This window comes from Podarcis liolepis, assembly GCF_965112155.1.
Source record: "Podarcis liolepis genome assembly, chromosome: 3".
NCBI classification, from domain to species: domain Eukaryota; kingdom Metazoa; phylum Chordata; class Lepidosauria; order Squamata; family Lacertidae; genus Podarcis; species Podarcis liolepis.
The window spans coordinates 73,542,416-73,560,347 of NC_139557.1; the positions used below are offsets into that span (position 1 = coordinate 73,542,416).

Below are 17,932 nucleotides of genomic sequence, written 5' to 3' on the forward strand. Positions count from 1 at the left end.
CCCCTCTGGATTTGTATAGAGTTTACTCCTTAGCCTTTTCTTATCCCAAATATGTCCCACAAGGCAGCGGAGGTTTAGGATCAGAGTTTCCCATCTGCCATGCACTTCCCTCTACAGCATGTGCGGAAACCACCTTCTTGACCACTGGACCCACTATTGGTCTCATCTGCTCAATCTGCCAGAGCCAGTGTTCACACACAAAGGAAGTCCCTAACTCACCAAGGGTTTGAAACCCATATGCTACCCTCCCCTGGCTTAGAAACACAGCTATTAGTGCAAATAACATACAAAAATGTGAAATGTGCTTTGCAAAAATGTGTATAGTGTGCAGATTTGCACACAAAATTGTTTTATATTAGGCAAAATTCACACTTAAAGCCCTGTTTGGTTTTCATGATGAACAAAGTGCTGTCAATATGTAGCAAACTGTTTGACAAATTTTACAAATGAGAAAGAAAAATGGTCAGATTTGCCCATCCCTGCCCTCTACCCAGTAGTGCCTCCACAAACAAATGAAACATAAGAAGTGCAAATGCAAGAAAGCAATCATTCTCACATTGGTTTCTTCTTAGGTGCAGGGTTCTGCTTTCCTTTGGGAGCTCTGGATTCCTCTCCAAGACGCCCAGTTTTCTGAGATTGGTTCTCTACCTGCATACCTTCCCTCTGTCTGGAGTTTCAGCCTTCCAAGAAGAACTGAGCTCTTGTGCCCCCATTTCTTCCTTGCGTCGACTGACTGTTTTGCCTGTCCAGCAAAAGAAGGGACCTATTGGTTCTCTTTGAAGATGGAAGTTCTGCCCTTCCCTCCTCCTGGGCCGTACCTTCTGTATACCTTCCCAACTTCTTCTAGCTCCATTGGCCTAAGAATATGGAAGGCAGACCAGGTCTAGGCCAAGTTTCCATTTCTCCAGGATCATGGCCCTGGCTGCTACATCTGCGCATCTTCTCCCTGGTATGCGCTGCTTGTCAGAGGCTTGAGAGTTGCTATGCCAAGGTTGTGGGGGGGGGGTGTTCTCCCTCAAGGGCTTGCATGTTAATTGTTCTGCCTGACAAAAAATCACTTACCATTTTAAATGCTGAATGTCAGAATGAAATTTCTTTTTTCATGAATCTCCATTGTCTCTTTGCCAGATGATGAGGCGTGCTTAACAAAGAAGCAGGAGGATTTCTGTTGCACTGTTGCTATATTTACAGCTTACTGATCTGTTCAGTTACAAATGAACAAGCCATGGGACGTGCCAGAAGATGTACAAAGCAAACAGGCTTCCCACTTTTATGCTTCTCCATGTAATGTGAGGCCAATATGAGCAAGGAACTTTGGGTACTTGTTTCTGTCTCTCCCCCCCCTAGTTACTGCATTCCCCTGCCCCTTAAATATAATACACCACAAATGGTTTAAGAACAGTCCATCCTTGGTTTGTTGCTCAGTGCATTGTTCAGTTTGGTAAAAGGCACAAGCAGATCCTCTGTGGGAAATTCTGACTTATGAAATCAGAGTCCTAAAAGACCATCTATGTTCTGCACAGAGGACTTGATCCAATACAGCATTAACCCTCTGTGGCTTTGCCCATCCTTTATTTCCCTGCACATATTTCCTACTGCTTCCTGTGACTTTTGCTCATCCAGCTCCTTCATCCATCCAAAGAACTCCTCCTCCCTGAAATGACTCTGCCCACTTCCCCTTAGCAGTTTCATATGTCAAGAACTGCCCACCAAACCGCCTCCACGTGGACCACCTCTTTTATTTTCTTTTTTAAGTCCAGCCTCAAAACCCTTAGTTCCTATTGTAACTAAGCCAAAGCACACATTAATTGAAGCAATCACATACAGGTGTCCCATTCCCCCCCCCCTTACATGGTGGTTACCTTCCCATGTGCATAAGTGAAATTGTGTAAAGTGAGGAGTACCCTCTAAAAGATCTCCGAGCACCCATTTGCTCTCCAGCTCTCTCCCACTCTCCAGACCAAAATATCTGAGCTCTGAGGCTAGCTGGAGACTAGAGAACACATGAGAAAGTGGCAGCTGCCATTGCGCTAGCCCGCACATCAGCTGTTAGGTGAGGATGCTGAGCAGCCTAAACAAAGCCCCGGTGCACCTCAGATCTCTTTGGCACTTCCATCATCACCACTGATGTCCCCTTTGGGCTCCAGAGAGGGTCTCCTTGCAAGCCACAAGGACTCTCCAGCTCTCTCCCGCCATATCCTGGTCGAATTCTATTTATTTATTTATTTATTTATTTATTTCCCAGTGCTGCACATATATGCAGTCATGTGCATGTTGATTGAGTGCCAGTGGAGGGATGCCTGCAATTTTATTCCCCTGCCTACCCATACCTCAGTTTCCTCCTCCCTCTGTTATTTCACTGTACAGTGGTACCTCGGGTTACAGACTCCGCTAACCTGGAAGTAGTACCTCAGGTTAAGAACTTTACCTCAGGATGAGAAAAGAAATCGTGCGGCGGCACGGCGGCAGCGTGAGGCCCCATTAGCTAAAGTGGTACCTCAGGTTAAGAATGGTTTGAGGTTAAGAATGGACCTCCAGAACGAATTAAGTTCATAACCAGAGGTAGCACTCTATTACAGACTGTAATCCTGTGGGTACAGACCTTCTATATCTTTTCAGTGTAATGTGCCATGTATACAGATGGCACTATATTAAAAACATTACTATTGTCAGGGGTTGCATTTGCTTAACCTGCCTACCCTCCATCAACCACCCACCCTCTCCCTTTACAGATCACCCCCAAAACCCCATCCCCTCACAGCTCTTTTACCTCCCACATCCCCACCTACCCATACCCTCACACCATCTACCCCGCTATTGACACGTTGCCAATCTCCTCTCCCCTCACAATTCACCCCGGTCCCAAGATCCTGCTGCTGCCACCACGCACCAAGGCGAAAGGAATGAAGAGAAAAAAGTCTTTCTCCCCCTTCGCCCCACATTGCTGTTCACAGAAGTACACTTCCTGAAATGCACGCTTCCTTCTAGTGGTAGTGGAAGGTTTGGAAGGTTTCCCCAGCCACCCTCAGTGGTGGTAGCGATGGCGACAATTCATATCATGCTGTGATTTGTTCTACTGTTTACTGCCTTTATTTCCCACTTTTTCTTCAAGGAGCTCAAGATGGCACACATACTTCTCCTTCTCATTTCATCCTCAACACTATCCTGTGAGGTAAGTTTAGCTGAAAGCGAGTGGATGGCCCAAAGTCACCCAGTGAGCTTTTTGGCTGAAAGGGGATTTGAACCCAGGCCTCTCAGATCCTAGTCCAACACTCTAACCACTACACCACGCTGGCTCTCTGGTGGGAAAATGCTTTGAATCATGAACTATTTAGTTTAGCTAAATCTGGCCCCCTGTTTTTGTCAACGCTCTTACTGCAAGTAGCAATTGTTACACTTTTTGCCTCCTAGATCTTTTTCGCTTGGAAAGAATTCGTATCACAAGGAACCAAATCCATTCTGTTCGTCTACTAACAGTCCACATAGTGCCATTTTAATGAGAAAGCGGGATGCTTGTTCTGAGATGACTACAGAGCTATGGAAAATATGCTTTCTGTTTGTATGCATTTGCATAGCACACATGTTTGGCAACAGAACAGACAGCTTTGAGAAATTAAATGGTAGACTTGCACAGCTTCTCTCAAACAAGCTGTAGCAGAAAAACAGTTTTAAATGCCTGTTTTCATCCATTAATTGGGGGGGGGGACACCCTGAAGGTTTGTTTATATGTTTTTCATAAGCAGGAAGGAAATGCCTTGCATTACTCAGCAGTGAATCCTCCAAGCAATTAAGAGTGACGTTAATAAACAGATGAATATTTTCACCAGAAAGATGGATTTTACAGGCAAGAATGCACCAGCAGAAAAGCTATACTTATTTGAAAATGATGCATGCATTCTCCTGCCCATTAAGAGACGTACTTTACATTCCATAATATTAAATCAGCAAGTACCGTATGTAAGACAGGGTCTTTTCTGTTGTGGCTCCAATAGAACTTCAACTCTGTCCCCAGGGAGGCCCCCAACACTGAACACTTCCCTTTGATCAATTTAAAACACTTATTCCATCAAGATATTATTCCATCACCACCACCACCACATTTTATTTATTTGTTCACAGCCCCTGCTTCTGTGATGTTAGGAGCAAACCGAGAACAGAAAATTAGGGACACTTTTCCTGGTGTTGAGATAAGTAGTGAGAAAAACATTACCTGCTAGACTCTTGTGTATGAAGTTGCTGTTCATTGTTTAGGAGCAGAGCTAATAAAAAGAGGCAATCTAACTTTGATTTCTTTATGGCAGTATGTTGCCATCTGTATTTTGCAATATTGTTATTGATGTAAGATATGCAAGATGACAGAGGTTATTGTTTAGTTGCATTTGTTTTAACTATTTATTTGTGATATATATATATAATATGCACCAATACATATAAATGAATATACGGAAATTTCATGCCAATTAACACCCCTTTTTTGTCCTTTTATTTTGAACGATATCTCTTTTGTGACACCCTACACAGGACAGGGCTACGCAGTTCCCTGTCCCAGAGTGCTGCTACAGCTGAATTGTCAAAAGAGGTCTACATCATTGGGAGAGAACATCACAGTCTCTCTCTCATCCCTATACATGTTATATTGAAACAATGGCTCCCGGGGTGGGGAGAGACAAAAGCAAACTCTCTTGAGCAGAGTAAACACATATATTAACATTTAAAAAATGCTCTTCTGTCCCAACTGTAATGCTCTTCTGTCCCAACTGGACAGATGAAAGATCTCGGTTTTTAACTCCCCTCGTGAATAAGCTTCATCTCCCAATTCAGCCTTGGATAGTGTCCCTCCTTTTGCAGGATTCTGATTGCTGGATTACCGAGATGACAGCTAACTTTCTGCTTAGTGTGATGAAGAGGAAAGCGGCACTAACTTCTTCCTTATCACCACAGCTGTAGTCGATACGCCGCACGACCGAACGAAGTTCCAAGTAGCCTTATTGTACAAGGACAATCGAGTTAGGACATATCTGAGGAGCTGAAGGACCCTTTAACGGTCCTCCTCCAGCCTCAGCAGTTTTTTTTCCCCCTCTCTCTCTTTTTCTTTCTTCAAGTAACCGCCCAGGACGATATTTACCTTTACCTCCCCACCCCTATTTTATGTTGTTATTTCAATGTATATCATGCTATGGCCACACGGCTAATGCAATAAATCTAATAAATTGAATTAAACATTAAAAAAAAACTGAATAAAGGAATAAAGATGGTGTGGGTACACAGACAATTATGACATTACAATTCAATGTCCAAAGTGGAATAAATATAACTGGTGAATAAATAGGTTTTCTTTCTTCAAAGGACATACATTTATACTTTTCCAGAACAGCCGAGAAGCCATTTTGAGTTTGAGCCACATTGTTTAAGGAACTGTGAAATAAAAGCCTTAGAAAGTAAAGCCTAAAACTATTAGTATGATGAATTGAGGCAAGGGAGCTGCATGCAGAAGAATGAAACAATTTCATTCTAAGCGGGAAATGATTATGAGAAGAGGCATCTGAAATATCTAAACTACCCAGGCCCAGGAGCCATTTTAAATTAGTGCAGTAGAGTCAACTGACACTATTAAATATAAAATTACATTTCTATAGGGAAAAGGTACTGACCTACTTTAACCCCAAAATGTGAGGGGTTTAAAAAAATGTTTGATGTTGTTTAGCTGTATGTTATTATTTTCTATAGATTTCACTATTTTCATGGGGCATGACTGTGACAACAATAATAAGAAAGGCAGTGGCCCTGAGTAGCAGCAACAAAATCTTAAGCAACTTTGAAAGCATGCAGAGAATGACAGGTTCTGAGGCAGCAGCAGCCAAGACCAGAATGGATGGGCCAGCCAGAAATATTGATAGTTATTGGGGCATGACTTTAATTTTTTTTAATGACTTTGTTTTTGTAAGAAAACTTCCTATATATTTACTACTGGGTTAAATTAACTGCCAGTAATCAGAAAGCATTGTTACACGTGTGCACCCTACTTCTGCGCAGTGGAAATTTTCGGGGAGGGGGGAAGAATTCACCTAGGGCTCCATTTCATTAGGAATGAGGTCACTAGAGGCTTCTGGCATTTTTTTGCTATAAAGTCTATTTACACATCCGTAAAGGCTGAGCGTAAGTGCCTGGTGTGCTCTGGTCCATGGGGTCACGAAGAGTTGGACACGACTAAACAACAACAACAAAGTGGAAGACTCACCGCGTTAACATTCCAACAGAACCTGCTCCCCCATTAGGGATAACACAAGGTCCCTCAGAGCTCCCAAGAAATTGTACAACTCTCACCTTTTATTCAGGCTGTTCCCAAAACCAAATACAATGACATCTTTTCCCATTCGTTGAGATATCTCCTTACTGGAAGCAGACCACTTGGCCACTCTGTCAGAGTCTTCAAGATAACCTCCACCGATCCCATTAACCCTCTCTTTACTAAACTTTAGTCTAAGAACCAAGAGTCACAGGGCTATAAGGAATCCCTGACCTGACCTTCAGACTAACACCCCCATCAAATGCACAGCAGCATTTTCATCCACTCTGAAGGGTCAGTGAGCAGCCCAAACTGAGATATTCCCAAAAGAGGAGTTGGAGCTTTCTGACTTTGCCTTCTGCCAGGGATAAAAATCTACAGTACCTAAGTCCATCTCTACTCACACCAGAATCTGAATGCAGATGCAGATTTCAATGTGCAGCCAAGCCTACGTCCCACTGAAAGCAACACAGTGCAGATAGAAGATAGTCATGTTCCCACATGCATCCAAAGAAGCACTTAGCGCATACCCACAGGCCCCTGACAACACTATAGGAATGCCACTATTCCTTTGGTTCTTGTGCAGAAATAACTCAGATATATTGGATTATTTTGCTGGACTTCACTGACTGTCTGAAAATAATATAGCAGGCCTCCACCATTTCTAGGATTACCAACCTATGCTGGCACATCTATCTTGGCCTAGCAAGGGCCACTTCTGTTCTAAACAGCTATGGACACAACCAGTGCTTTTTTTCTGGGGTGACGCAGGGGTAAGCATACCCCTAAACATTTTGTGAATCTAGGTGTGGCCTCATTGGGGAGCAGTATTTCAATATGAGTAGGAAAATAAGAGTACCCCTAAACATTTTCTTTTGGGGGAAAAGCACTGGACACAGCATGATCAATCCCAGGTAAGATGGCAATCCTATACTGGTGCAATTTGTATTATTTTTGCTTATTGTGAGGCACAATTTACTTACTTGTAGGACTTACAGCAGGCATAAATTCATAGATGCAAGAACTTAGTTTATTTTGTGCATTCTGAATTTAGCAGCACTCTGTTTCCAAAGCTAAAAACTAGTTAAGGAGTTGCAAACATGAACAACTGTTAAAGAAACTTTCTTGGTGAACTCATGGTGTCCTTTCAGCAAGCAGCTCTAGTCCTAAGCACCACCCGCAAGGGAGTTTAAAATGCAGTGTAGAGGCATGGTTGGGGGAGCGGCTGAATGGAAACTCAGAAAATAACTTGAGCATCTATATATGCACGTCTCTGTGGATTGGACTGGAAGATTGATGTACTAATTAATTGTACTGTTCTGGAGCTGAAGCATTGCAATTCGTGATATAGTTTAAAACATAGCAACAGCATTTTTGAACGTTTCACTACTTATGGAGGAGTGACATGTCATTTAAATGCTCACCCTTCTATCTACAAAAGGAACTGTTGGTTTTTTGAATATATTCAGATGATGTGCTTACAAAAATATTCAATAAATAAATACGTAGGTAGACAGATGCCATTTTAGTGCACAAGTCCTTCAGCAACTTCAAAATTACTACCAGATTTAGAACCATCAGATTGTCACATGGTAAAATATCTTCGCTAATGGCTGCACTAGTATCAATCAGTCTTTTAGGTTACAGCAGGTCACAGTGCAAAAGATCCTCTGCTGATAGCCTTAAGGCTGCCAATGGCTACTGGCACAAGCAGAATGGCGAGGGATTTTTGTTACTCATCTTCAGTGACTTTAGTAGGGCTGGTAAAAAAGCATGCAAGGCAACGGTGTCTTCCAAGCAATAAAATATGCCAGTTTGAGTACCAGAAACATGAGATTGCCTTGCAGCAAAAGGGATTCCTGGAGGGAAAATATCTGGATCAGTCATACCTGTTTAGATATGACCTTATATAGGTTTTATACTGCTTTAAGTGTCTTGGCTTGCCCCAAAGAATCTTGGCAACTGTAGCATATCGCAATAATAAGAATATTCTATATAAAATCCCTAACTACTTCCAAACTAAACTACAATTCTCAGGAGCACTTATGGGAAGAAGGAATGTCAGCTAAACTGGTTCAGATCTGGAATATTGGCAGGCCTTCAATAACAAATGTAATTTTATCACACACACAAAATTTTCTGCATAGATCCTTTGTGGTTTTCATGCATAGCCTAGCACAACGGGCTATGTGCCAGGTCAGATATGGAGAGGGCAAAAGCAACAGCAAACTGTAAGCACTCATCAAAAGTATAATCCTGGGGTCAATTAATATGAAACTTTTGCATTTTTGCTACCTATTACCGAACTCTGGGTGATAAGTTGTAGCCTAAATTTATTGCTAAGTATAGGATTGCATCAAAACTTTTACTATGCATTTTCATGTGCACTTGTGTTGGTCAACCATGTTCACAGCTGTATAGTTTATGGTAACGGTTGGACTTGGTGTAGAAGGGAAAAGTGCAGCAATAATGGTCTTTGGAAGATTAGATAAATTGTGGGCAATTGGTAAAGTGGGAGTGGGTTGTGGGGCAGGGGAAAATGAGGGCAGAAGAACTAAATGAACAAACAAAAAAATGCTGATGTATCATTTTCCCTGAAGTTTGTTTTGTAAAACCTGCTCCAATGATGCAATCCCCATGGAGAGAAAACAGCAAGAAAGGAATGTTCAACTATTTCATAGTGTCATCTATGGCTGGCATGTCAGGAGTTACGTAAGCTGCTTCTGAAACAACTGTGGGAACTCTCAAGTTCATTGTATGATGCGGGGAGGGGGAATTAAAGACACGGTGTTCCACACCCTTCCCCAACTAGAGAGCCAAGAAAAACTCCCATGGAAATTTCATAAAGCTTTATCACAATGATGAAAATCAGAGAAGACAATTTTTAAAAATCTGTTAACATCACAACAAACTCCTAAATATATATTTGCATACAGCAAAAAAGAGCTATATTTTATAACTCGGATCTTTCGAAAATGAATCACAAACTTCTCTCCGGTAGTGAATTCTGAGCCAACACCACAGTGGTGTGAGCACAGCAGATGCTACAGGGCTTAATTGGGAAATGAAAAGAACCAAGGAGAAAACTTGGCTAGAATGTGGTGGAGCATTCCTAATGTCTGAAAGCCCACAATTCTGAGCATGTATTTACCCAAGGTGAGTAGGCAGAAATCTTGTAAAAGGTGAAAGCATCCAAGGCTAACTGAAGCATATGGATAATATCAAGAGTCATTTATAACTTGTTTTTCCCTGTATTTCCTCCGAAATGTTCCCCCTTTGTTTAATTTATTGAGCTTACTATAAACCAGATATGAAAGCTGCGAGTATAAACCAACATTTGCAGACATCAGAAGATATTTAGCCAAGCCTCGCTAAACAAACGAGCACATGGGATTTAACCCGAGGCAGCTGAACTGTGCGTCACTTGGCTTAACTCTTCCCTCACTAAAAAGCATCCAGCTAGACCAAACACAGCTCTTTCAAGTGGAAGGCTATCAGATGGAGAAATAAACATACTCTCAATAGGAAATGCCTTTTCGACCAGACGGTGGGGCTGTCAGCACTCACACTTTCTTTTGCAGTTTCATCTCATCGCCATTGTTATCAGCAATCAAACATTGCCAAACCACTGTAGGATATACGGCAACCAAATAACCAGCCCAAACATAAAAAGACACCCTTCAACTCTAAACATATTGTGCTTTAAAACAGGATACTGTTGTTGAAAGATTAATTCTTAGGTGGTAGACTGGGCTGCTGCACTTCAGACTGCAGGGTCTACATTTCTAATGCTTCCCAATATTGAAGCAGAGAAACCAGCATAGCAGGCTAAGTGCTGGACTAGGAACCCCCTCCCCCATGGGCTAGTTTTCTATTTTCACTTGGTTTTGTGTGGCATTCCGTACTTGTAATCTGAAGTGGCACAGTCAAGACCATTCTACCACCTCAACTCATTCAGCTGCATGAATTGATCCAGTTGGAGGAATTCAATGTCACACCCTTATGATGGTTCCATCAGTGCTAGCATTTCTGCTTGTCAGAAAGAATGGTCCCTCCCCTTCCCTTCCCCTGTGTGCTGTTCTAGGGGTTCTCCCAACCCTTCAGAGTGGATTTGGGGGATGCCTGGCCTCCTGATCCTTCCACCAGTGTAGCCACACAGTACTGCCCTCCTCACCACATCAGCTCTCCCCTCCTAGTAAGCTACAATGACAACGTTGCCAGGAGGCCATGTGTACCCCACCACACCTCCATGCCACTCACCGCTGAATGCATCTAAACCTAAGACTAGTTAATATAGCACAGAGATGGGGAAGTTTTTTTCAGTCTGAGGGAGATCATAGGCTGCTTACCAGTGAGTGGGACCAGAGGCAAAATCTAAATGGGAAAATGAATGGGATGTTGCAGATATTAATATTACACAGTTTGAAGTGCCTAGGTGCATGAAAACTGACTCCTTTTGGAAATGAAGCATTATCCAGACCCATACAAATATTATTCAAACTTTACTAGCAGAACTCTTCAAAATAAAACAGAAACATCAAATGATACATCCAAAATATCTGTACAAAGTCTTGTGCTCAGCATCTTACTAACTGTGAAATAATTCCAACAGATCTAGAAGCAGAGGTCTGTTCCCACAGCATCCATTTTTAGCCTGGAACCGTTTTCTCTCTCTCATTCAGAGAAATTCTTTTACACGTCCTTACTTCACAGAGCCTTGAGACAAAAGGCACAAAGGTCCCTTCAAAATGAAGATTTGCAACCCAATACCTTCATCACATGATCTAAGGTTACAACACTCACATGTTAGTTACCAGAGAACAACAATTAGTTAATTATCAACTCAGCAAGAGCTCAGAGTCCTCTCCTTGGTTTTAATATAGTCCCGTGGAAAATCCCCATGTTAGCAACCCTTCAGCCATTTTTTCATTTCTGTGCCAATTAAACCATTATATTTAATATGGGACTCCTACCTTTGTATAGCAGACTACAGTTCACTCAAGTCAGACACCCTTTTCCATTCAGACACATGTCCCTCTCCATTCAGGCATGCAAGAAGTGTTGTCACAGTTCAAGGACACATTCTAGCATTTGAGGAGGTTGCTGAACAGAATCTGCCATGGGTGTGGACTAGGGAGGAGGCATGGCTTAGAATAAGCCCTGAGGACCAAATAAAGGGGCCTGGATGGCCACATTCACCCCCACCCCAAGCTTAATGTTCCCCACCCTCAGGAGAGAGTGTTGGGACTTGGACTTGTATCTTGTATTTGTGTCTTAGTCTTCATCCAAGTCCCACTCAGCCATAAAGTCTATTGTGCGACTTTTCCTTTATCCATCACTGTCTCTCAGTTTAGCCTGTGTAAACGAAGCCTGAGGGGAGGCTGGAAGTGGAATATCTCTTTTTATATATTTTTTTTTAAGTCATGTTATTAATTGGCTTGCTATACGTAACTACCAATAATTTGTCACAGAAAGTATCAAGCCAGCATAAGTAATCCCCAATAACTTGTCACACAAACAGTAACAAAGTTGGGTGGTGGATGGAAATGACTCGTTTGCAAATGGAGCCAACAAATAAGTCTCTGGCAATGCTGAGCTTCGTATTTTCATGTTTACATCTGCACAGTGTCAGAACTGGAGATGTGCATCTGGTTGGGATCACTAACGTGGAAGTAAAATTTGTTCAACAGGCTGCGTAATTTCTGCATGCTATAAATCAACTCAGACGTCACATTAGGAGAGACACAAACAGTCTTTCCCCAAAAGTTCAAGCTCCTTCCTGCAGAGTTTCAAATGAAATGTTTGTCAAATTTGGGGAAATCTAAAATGTGACAGGAGGACAGGGAGGGTTTTCTTTTCCGCCTGGTGGTGGGTAAGCTAATAAAATCCCTGCCGAAAAACAAACTAGCAGGATGCTTTGCTTCTAGCCTTCCACACACTTGTTAAGTTGTTACACCTAAAAAAACCAGAGCAAAGATACCCGTGTGAAAATACGTTTAGTGTTATGTGCAAATGGCCTCTCAAAATAATCCACCCTGTCAGTGAGCGGAGCTTTGGGCTATGGGGAGGGCGGCATTTCCTGTGGTTTCTCAAGTGTGCTACTCATCATTCACAGTGGCAATAGCACAGTTGTTTTCATTTTGCTTAAGGTGCTTTGTTTTGTAAGGCTGCAAGTAGTAGTAGTAGCAGCAGCAGCACTGATGCTAGCAACCTTACAGCCGTTTTGCATTCCCTGCAACGCCCTAGCATCATTCCAGGCCACAGGGAGAAAAGGGTGGTGGTGGAGAACATTCAGAGAAAATTCTGCAGAATAGCCTGCTTTATTTTTTATGGTGGGGAGGAGGCGAGCAAATGGAAAATCTCAGATCTCAGAAACAACTTTCTGCTCTCTTCCGTGTGTTACAAATCCAGGAAGGAGGGGAGATCATTGCCCAGGGAAGTTAAAATCTATGCTAATAATAAGCAGATGTGACAATGAGGGTTGTCTTCAGCATAGGCTGCATACACAGTATACCTTTAAAGCACATTCGAAACACATTAGTTCCCGCAAAGAATTCTGGGAACTGCAGTTTAACCCTCACAGAATTACAATTCCCAGCTGCCCTTAACAAACTACAGTGCCCAGAATTCATTGAGGGGAAAGAATGTGGTTTGAATGTGCCTCAAAGGTATGATGTATGCACAACCTACGTTTTATTTGAATTAGACGTATTGGAATCTAAGTTAGTCATGCCCATTAATTTTAATGAGGCTATTCTGAGTGTGACAACCCTATGAAGACAATTAAAAAATGATTATTTGATCTAGTAATTCACTCGTATTGGATTCATGAGATGAGTGCACTCCCCCAATGCATGTAGGTGTAGCAAAAGGAATTCTACTGTAGTATAGTAGAACATCATCATCGTTGTTGTTGTTGTTGTTAATGAACAAGGGACCAGACCCAACTCCCATATTTTTATATTGCTTTTTACATGGAAATATTCTGCAGCACAGCACATCAAAAAGGATGTTACATAAAAAAAAAATCTATTGCCCCGCATTTCTCCACATTAGTTCACTGTTTGCTTATGAGTGCCATAGAAACAGAGACTTATGTAAAGCAAATGCTGCTCTTCAAAATAAACCCAGCACCAATCTTCTTAGCACCAATCTGAGCAACATAAAAAGTTTTCATTCTGAAAAACAATGGATTCGAAATAAAACTGCCACCTGTTGCCTGCAGTATTCAGTGCTAAATTATTCAGAACTATATCTTTGTACAAGGGAAGAATATTGATGCAGTCTGAGCTTTGGAGAAACGTTATATTCTTCTCATATTGACTATTCAGAGGAAACATATTGCTAGCAGAGCCTTATTTCTCTGAGCCCATACAAATACGCAACATGGACCACTTTCCCTTCCCCCCTGCCCAAGGAAAGCTCTTTTCAGAAACTGGAGCACTGATTTGTGTCCTTAAGTTTCTTTAGGTCCACTTGCTTAATCTCCTTACATTTTGGGCTGTTTGGCTTGTATTTATACTCTCACACAGCAGGATGCCATGGGTGTATATTAATTACTCATAAAATACCCATTTATTTCCCATCCCTGGGATCTAGTATCAGGTTTTTCTGTATTCTCTGGGGATCCGGAGCCGAATTCATTTACTCACATTTGCTGGGATGGCTCACATTTACCCCAGTCCAGCAATCTCATTCTCCATATGCAGAAAATGACAACAGGAGCTAAGGAACTCAAAGTTATAGTTGCATGTCAAAGCCCCAAGCCACCCCCATGAGAATAAAGACCAGTGGCGTAGCGTGGGTTGTCAGCACCCGGGGCAAGGCAAGTAATTTGCGCCCCCTAACCCATGGATTTGCGCACCCTAATCCTAACCCCCAGATGTTGCGCCCGGTGCGGCCGGCCCCCCCTGCACCCCCACGCTACACCACTGATAAAGACACAAGGACACAGAATTCTAGGTTAATGTTAACGGGCAAAATTTCGGCCACAACTTTATTGGTTACAGAACGTGAGCAGTATTGGCTTAGACATTGGCATCAACAGACTATACAGTATCTGACTCCTGCCCGCCTTGCAGGGAATCTGGTACGGGTAAACCACCAGTAGGGGGAGCCCCACTGATGTGGATTGACTTGAGCATCCCTGGGTTCCCACTGGGGTCGTGGCATGGCCCTAGTCCCTCCCCGGGCTTCAAACGAGATCCACACCCCCGGATTCCTTTAATGGAATACCCTGGAGCATGGAGGGGCCAAGCGGCCAGTGCCAATTTGCCAAGTGGAAAAAGTCCTACCAGGCCCTCAACGGCGACCAACTGAAGTCCATAGCAAGGCCAGTGACGCAACCTGAACAAAGGGTGGGAGGGCGGGAGATCCGTGGCACAAGGCTGAAAGGGGGTGATTCAGCGTCGCACTGTGGTTTCAATTGGCCCTGGGCACGCCCCCCCCCCAGCTGCCTGATTGGCTGCTTGGCTAACTGGCGCAGCCGGGCCTCCCCAGGGTAAGGTGGGACACAGTCCTGCCCCCCACGCTGAGTGGGGAGGCTTGGCGGCTCACCCGCAAAGTGTCTCCACAACGAGGTGGAGCCAATTTCTCAATACAGCATGTCACATAGGGAGTCATCTCTCAAACTATCTTAACGTTTCTTGTGGCAGCTCACTGTTCAGATCATTGTTCTGTTCTGACACTGTTTCTGATTAGCTCCAGGAAATCTCGCAAGATATTGCAACACTTAGATGTGCTATAGTCCGTATAAGTACAATTTATAAATCGCTAAAAGGCTTGGGGTGCAAATATTTAAAGAAGCACCTCACCCTCCACCTTCTGCCCTGGTCTCTGAGATCTGCAGGCAAGGTCTTTCTTGTGGTTTTGCCACTAGACATGGGTTGTTGTGTGGTGACTCAGTTCAGGAGCTTCTCTGTTGTGGCACCCATTTGTGCAGATCCCTACCCCTGGAATCGTATCAGGTTTCTTCTTTAGCTTTCATCATCAACTTAAGACACATCTATCCAACAGGCTTTTGGAACATTATGTTGTTTCACTTTGGGGTACTTAAAGAGATTTTTTTTCTGCTCTTGTATTATGATGATGATGATGTATAAATGTTTGTTATTATTTCTATTGTATCACAGTACAGTCATACCTCGTGTTACGTTTGCTTCACGTTGTGGCTTTCCAGGTTACGAACGTGGCAAACCCGGAAGTGTTTACCCCGAAACAGATCGCGTTCGTAAGCAGAGGTACCACTGTATGCAAGGATATTGTTTTGTATTTGATTCACAGAATCATGTAATTGTAGAGTTGGAAGGGACCCCGAGAGTCATCTAGTCCAACCACTTGCAATACAGTAATCCTAACTAAAGCATTCATGACAGATGGCCATCCAACCTCTGCTTAAAAAACGTCCAAGGAAGGAGAGTCTCGTGGGAGTTTGTTCCACTGCCTGGACAGCTCTTACTGCCAGAAAATTCTTCCTGATTTTTAGTCAGAATCTCCTTTCTTGTGACTTGAATCAATTGGTTTGGGTCCTAGCAGGAGAAAACAAGCTTGCTCCATCTTCCAGGGGACAGCCCTTTAGAAATTTGAAAATGGCAAACGTATCTCCTCTCTGTCTCTTCTTTTCCAGGCTAAACATACTCAACTCCCTTAAGTGTTCCTCATAAGGCTTGGTTTCCAAACCCTTGATCATCTTGGTTGCCCTCCTCTGCACACATTCCAGATTGTCCATATCCTTCTTAAATTGTGGCACCCAGAAATGGACACAGTACTCCAGGTGTGGTCTGACCAAGGCAGGGTAGAGTGGTACTAGGGTTGAAATGGCTCTCTTAGCCACTGTACAAATAAAGGCAACAGTCCAAAACTATACGTTAGGGCTGCCAAGCTTTTGGCTACATACATTTTGTTCGTTAAGACACATAGAAGAAGTAAAGCAATGTTAGAGTTGAAAGGCAAAGTCAGGGTTGAAAGGCAAAGGTTGTAGTCTCTGGAAGGGAAGGACAGTAGCCGGGAAGGCATTATGTGAGATATAAGGTAAAGGTAAAGGTAAAGGTAAAGGGGCCCCTGACTATTAGGTCCAGTCATGACTGACTCTGGGGTTGCGGCGCTCATCTCGCTTTACTGGCCAAGGAAACCAGCATACAGCTTCTGGGTCATGTGGCTAGCATGACTAAGCCGCTTCTGGCGAACCAGAGCAGTGCACGAAAATGACGTTTACCTTCCCGCCCGAGCAGTACCTATTTATTTACTTGCACTTTGATGTGCTTTCGAACTGCTAGGTTGGCAGGAGCAGGGACTGAGCAACAGGAGCTCACCCCATCGCGGGGATTAGAACTGCCAACCTTCTGATCGGCAAATCCTAGGCTCTGTGATTTAACCCACAGCGCCACCCGTGTCCCTAAGTGAGATTTAGTCTGCACCAATTGTACAAAATGTGCACCACTTTAACAGGCATTCTGTTTCATGTCAGCAATAGGAAGCAGAGCACAAACAGTGGTATTTCAACAATAGCAGTCTGGTCTATGCCCCTCTCTTTCCTGTAGAGGACCATATTGGAGAGGAACCTAGCGTAGGTACAGCCAAAGGAGATAAACAGAGGATAAAAAGCAAAGAGGTATGCCACCAAGACATACTTTGCCCCATATCCACACACACAGAGGCTGTATATGCTGTATCTGTCACACAGCAGAGAATAACCCCTTGGCATGTCAGCACACCCGGAAGAGAGGAAGGATCTATGACCTCACTGCCTGGATAGTGTTGAAACTAAATTTATTTCCTGTTCCAGCAACGCAAGTTTATCACAGACTATTGGACTACAGCACTGTCTATGCTATCACTTTTATTGTGCTGGCCCTGCATCACTGATGCAAATAGTCTGCTGAACATCCTCCTCTGACTCCGTGCAGCTTTCCCTCCCACCCTCTCCAAACTTGTTCTGGGCAGTGCATGCCAGAGTCAAGCTGGCTCCAGCTAGTTCCCATTGTTCACACTGTTTTCATGTCAAGTGCATGACAGAGATCTCTTTTTTTGCCAGAACAGACCCTGAAAGCATGCTTGCTGTCTTCGGCAAAACAACTCTCTAACTCTTCACAAGACTGGGAAAGAGGCAGAGTTCTTGGGGGGGGGGGGAGCTTTGATGCTAAGCAGTAATGACTTTAATAACTCGTAGGAAGCCTTAAATATGTGAAGGAGCTTCTCCAACAACTGAACTTACAACACCAGAGAAAGTCTGTTTACCCAGCATAAGGAAGCCTTAAAGTGTGTGTGTGTGTGTGTGTGTGTGTGTGTGTGTGTGTGTGTGTGTGTATCTACTCAAGATAGTATACTTTGTGTCCACTTAATGTAGTTAAGAGAATTAACTGTCATTTCCCAGTTCCTGTATTTGAAAATTAATGCCAATTTCCTAGCAGTTTTAAATATAAATGTTATTGTCATAAAATAGTGCAGTCCTTTTTTATGAACTCATCCACAAAGTATCATGGATAATTACGGCAAAGTCACACACAGGAGAATCTCAGTACGTTGTTCCGTATATATGAGCAGCTCAAACACTATCTCTAAACACTATGCAGGGAGGGGCAGTTCTTGCCTGTGTACATCTAACCAGCTATTCAACTCACATAATGTAGTGTAATTCTGTACAGTGAA

General features: G+C 43.1%; 1 protein-coding gene and 1 long non-coding RNA gene across 7 annotated transcripts in view; one reads left to right on the plus strand and one right to left on the minus strand.

Moving 5' to 3' along the window:
* The window catches only part of PDE10A (phosphodiesterase 10A), a 188,353-nt gene that overhangs the window by 100,040 nt on the left and 70,381 nt on the right, over nt 1–17,932 (minus strand). The window contains exon 3 of one of the 6 annotated variants that reach the window (XM_083496420.1): nt 11,260–11,416. The exons of the other annotated variants lie outside the window; for them this stretch is intronic. The gene's annotated coding sequence lies outside the window, so the exon portion shown is untranslated. The remainder of the gene's footprint in view (nt 1–11,259; nt 11,417–17,932) is intronic. 6 annotated transcript variants of the gene reach the window in all.
* Nucleotides 5,918–17,329, plus strand: LOC310703905. Its single transcript, XR_014524455.1, has 3 exons — nt 5,918–6,160; nt 6,227–14,076; nt 14,227–17,329. It is a non-coding gene; the product is annotated as an uncharacterized lncRNA (long non-coding RNA).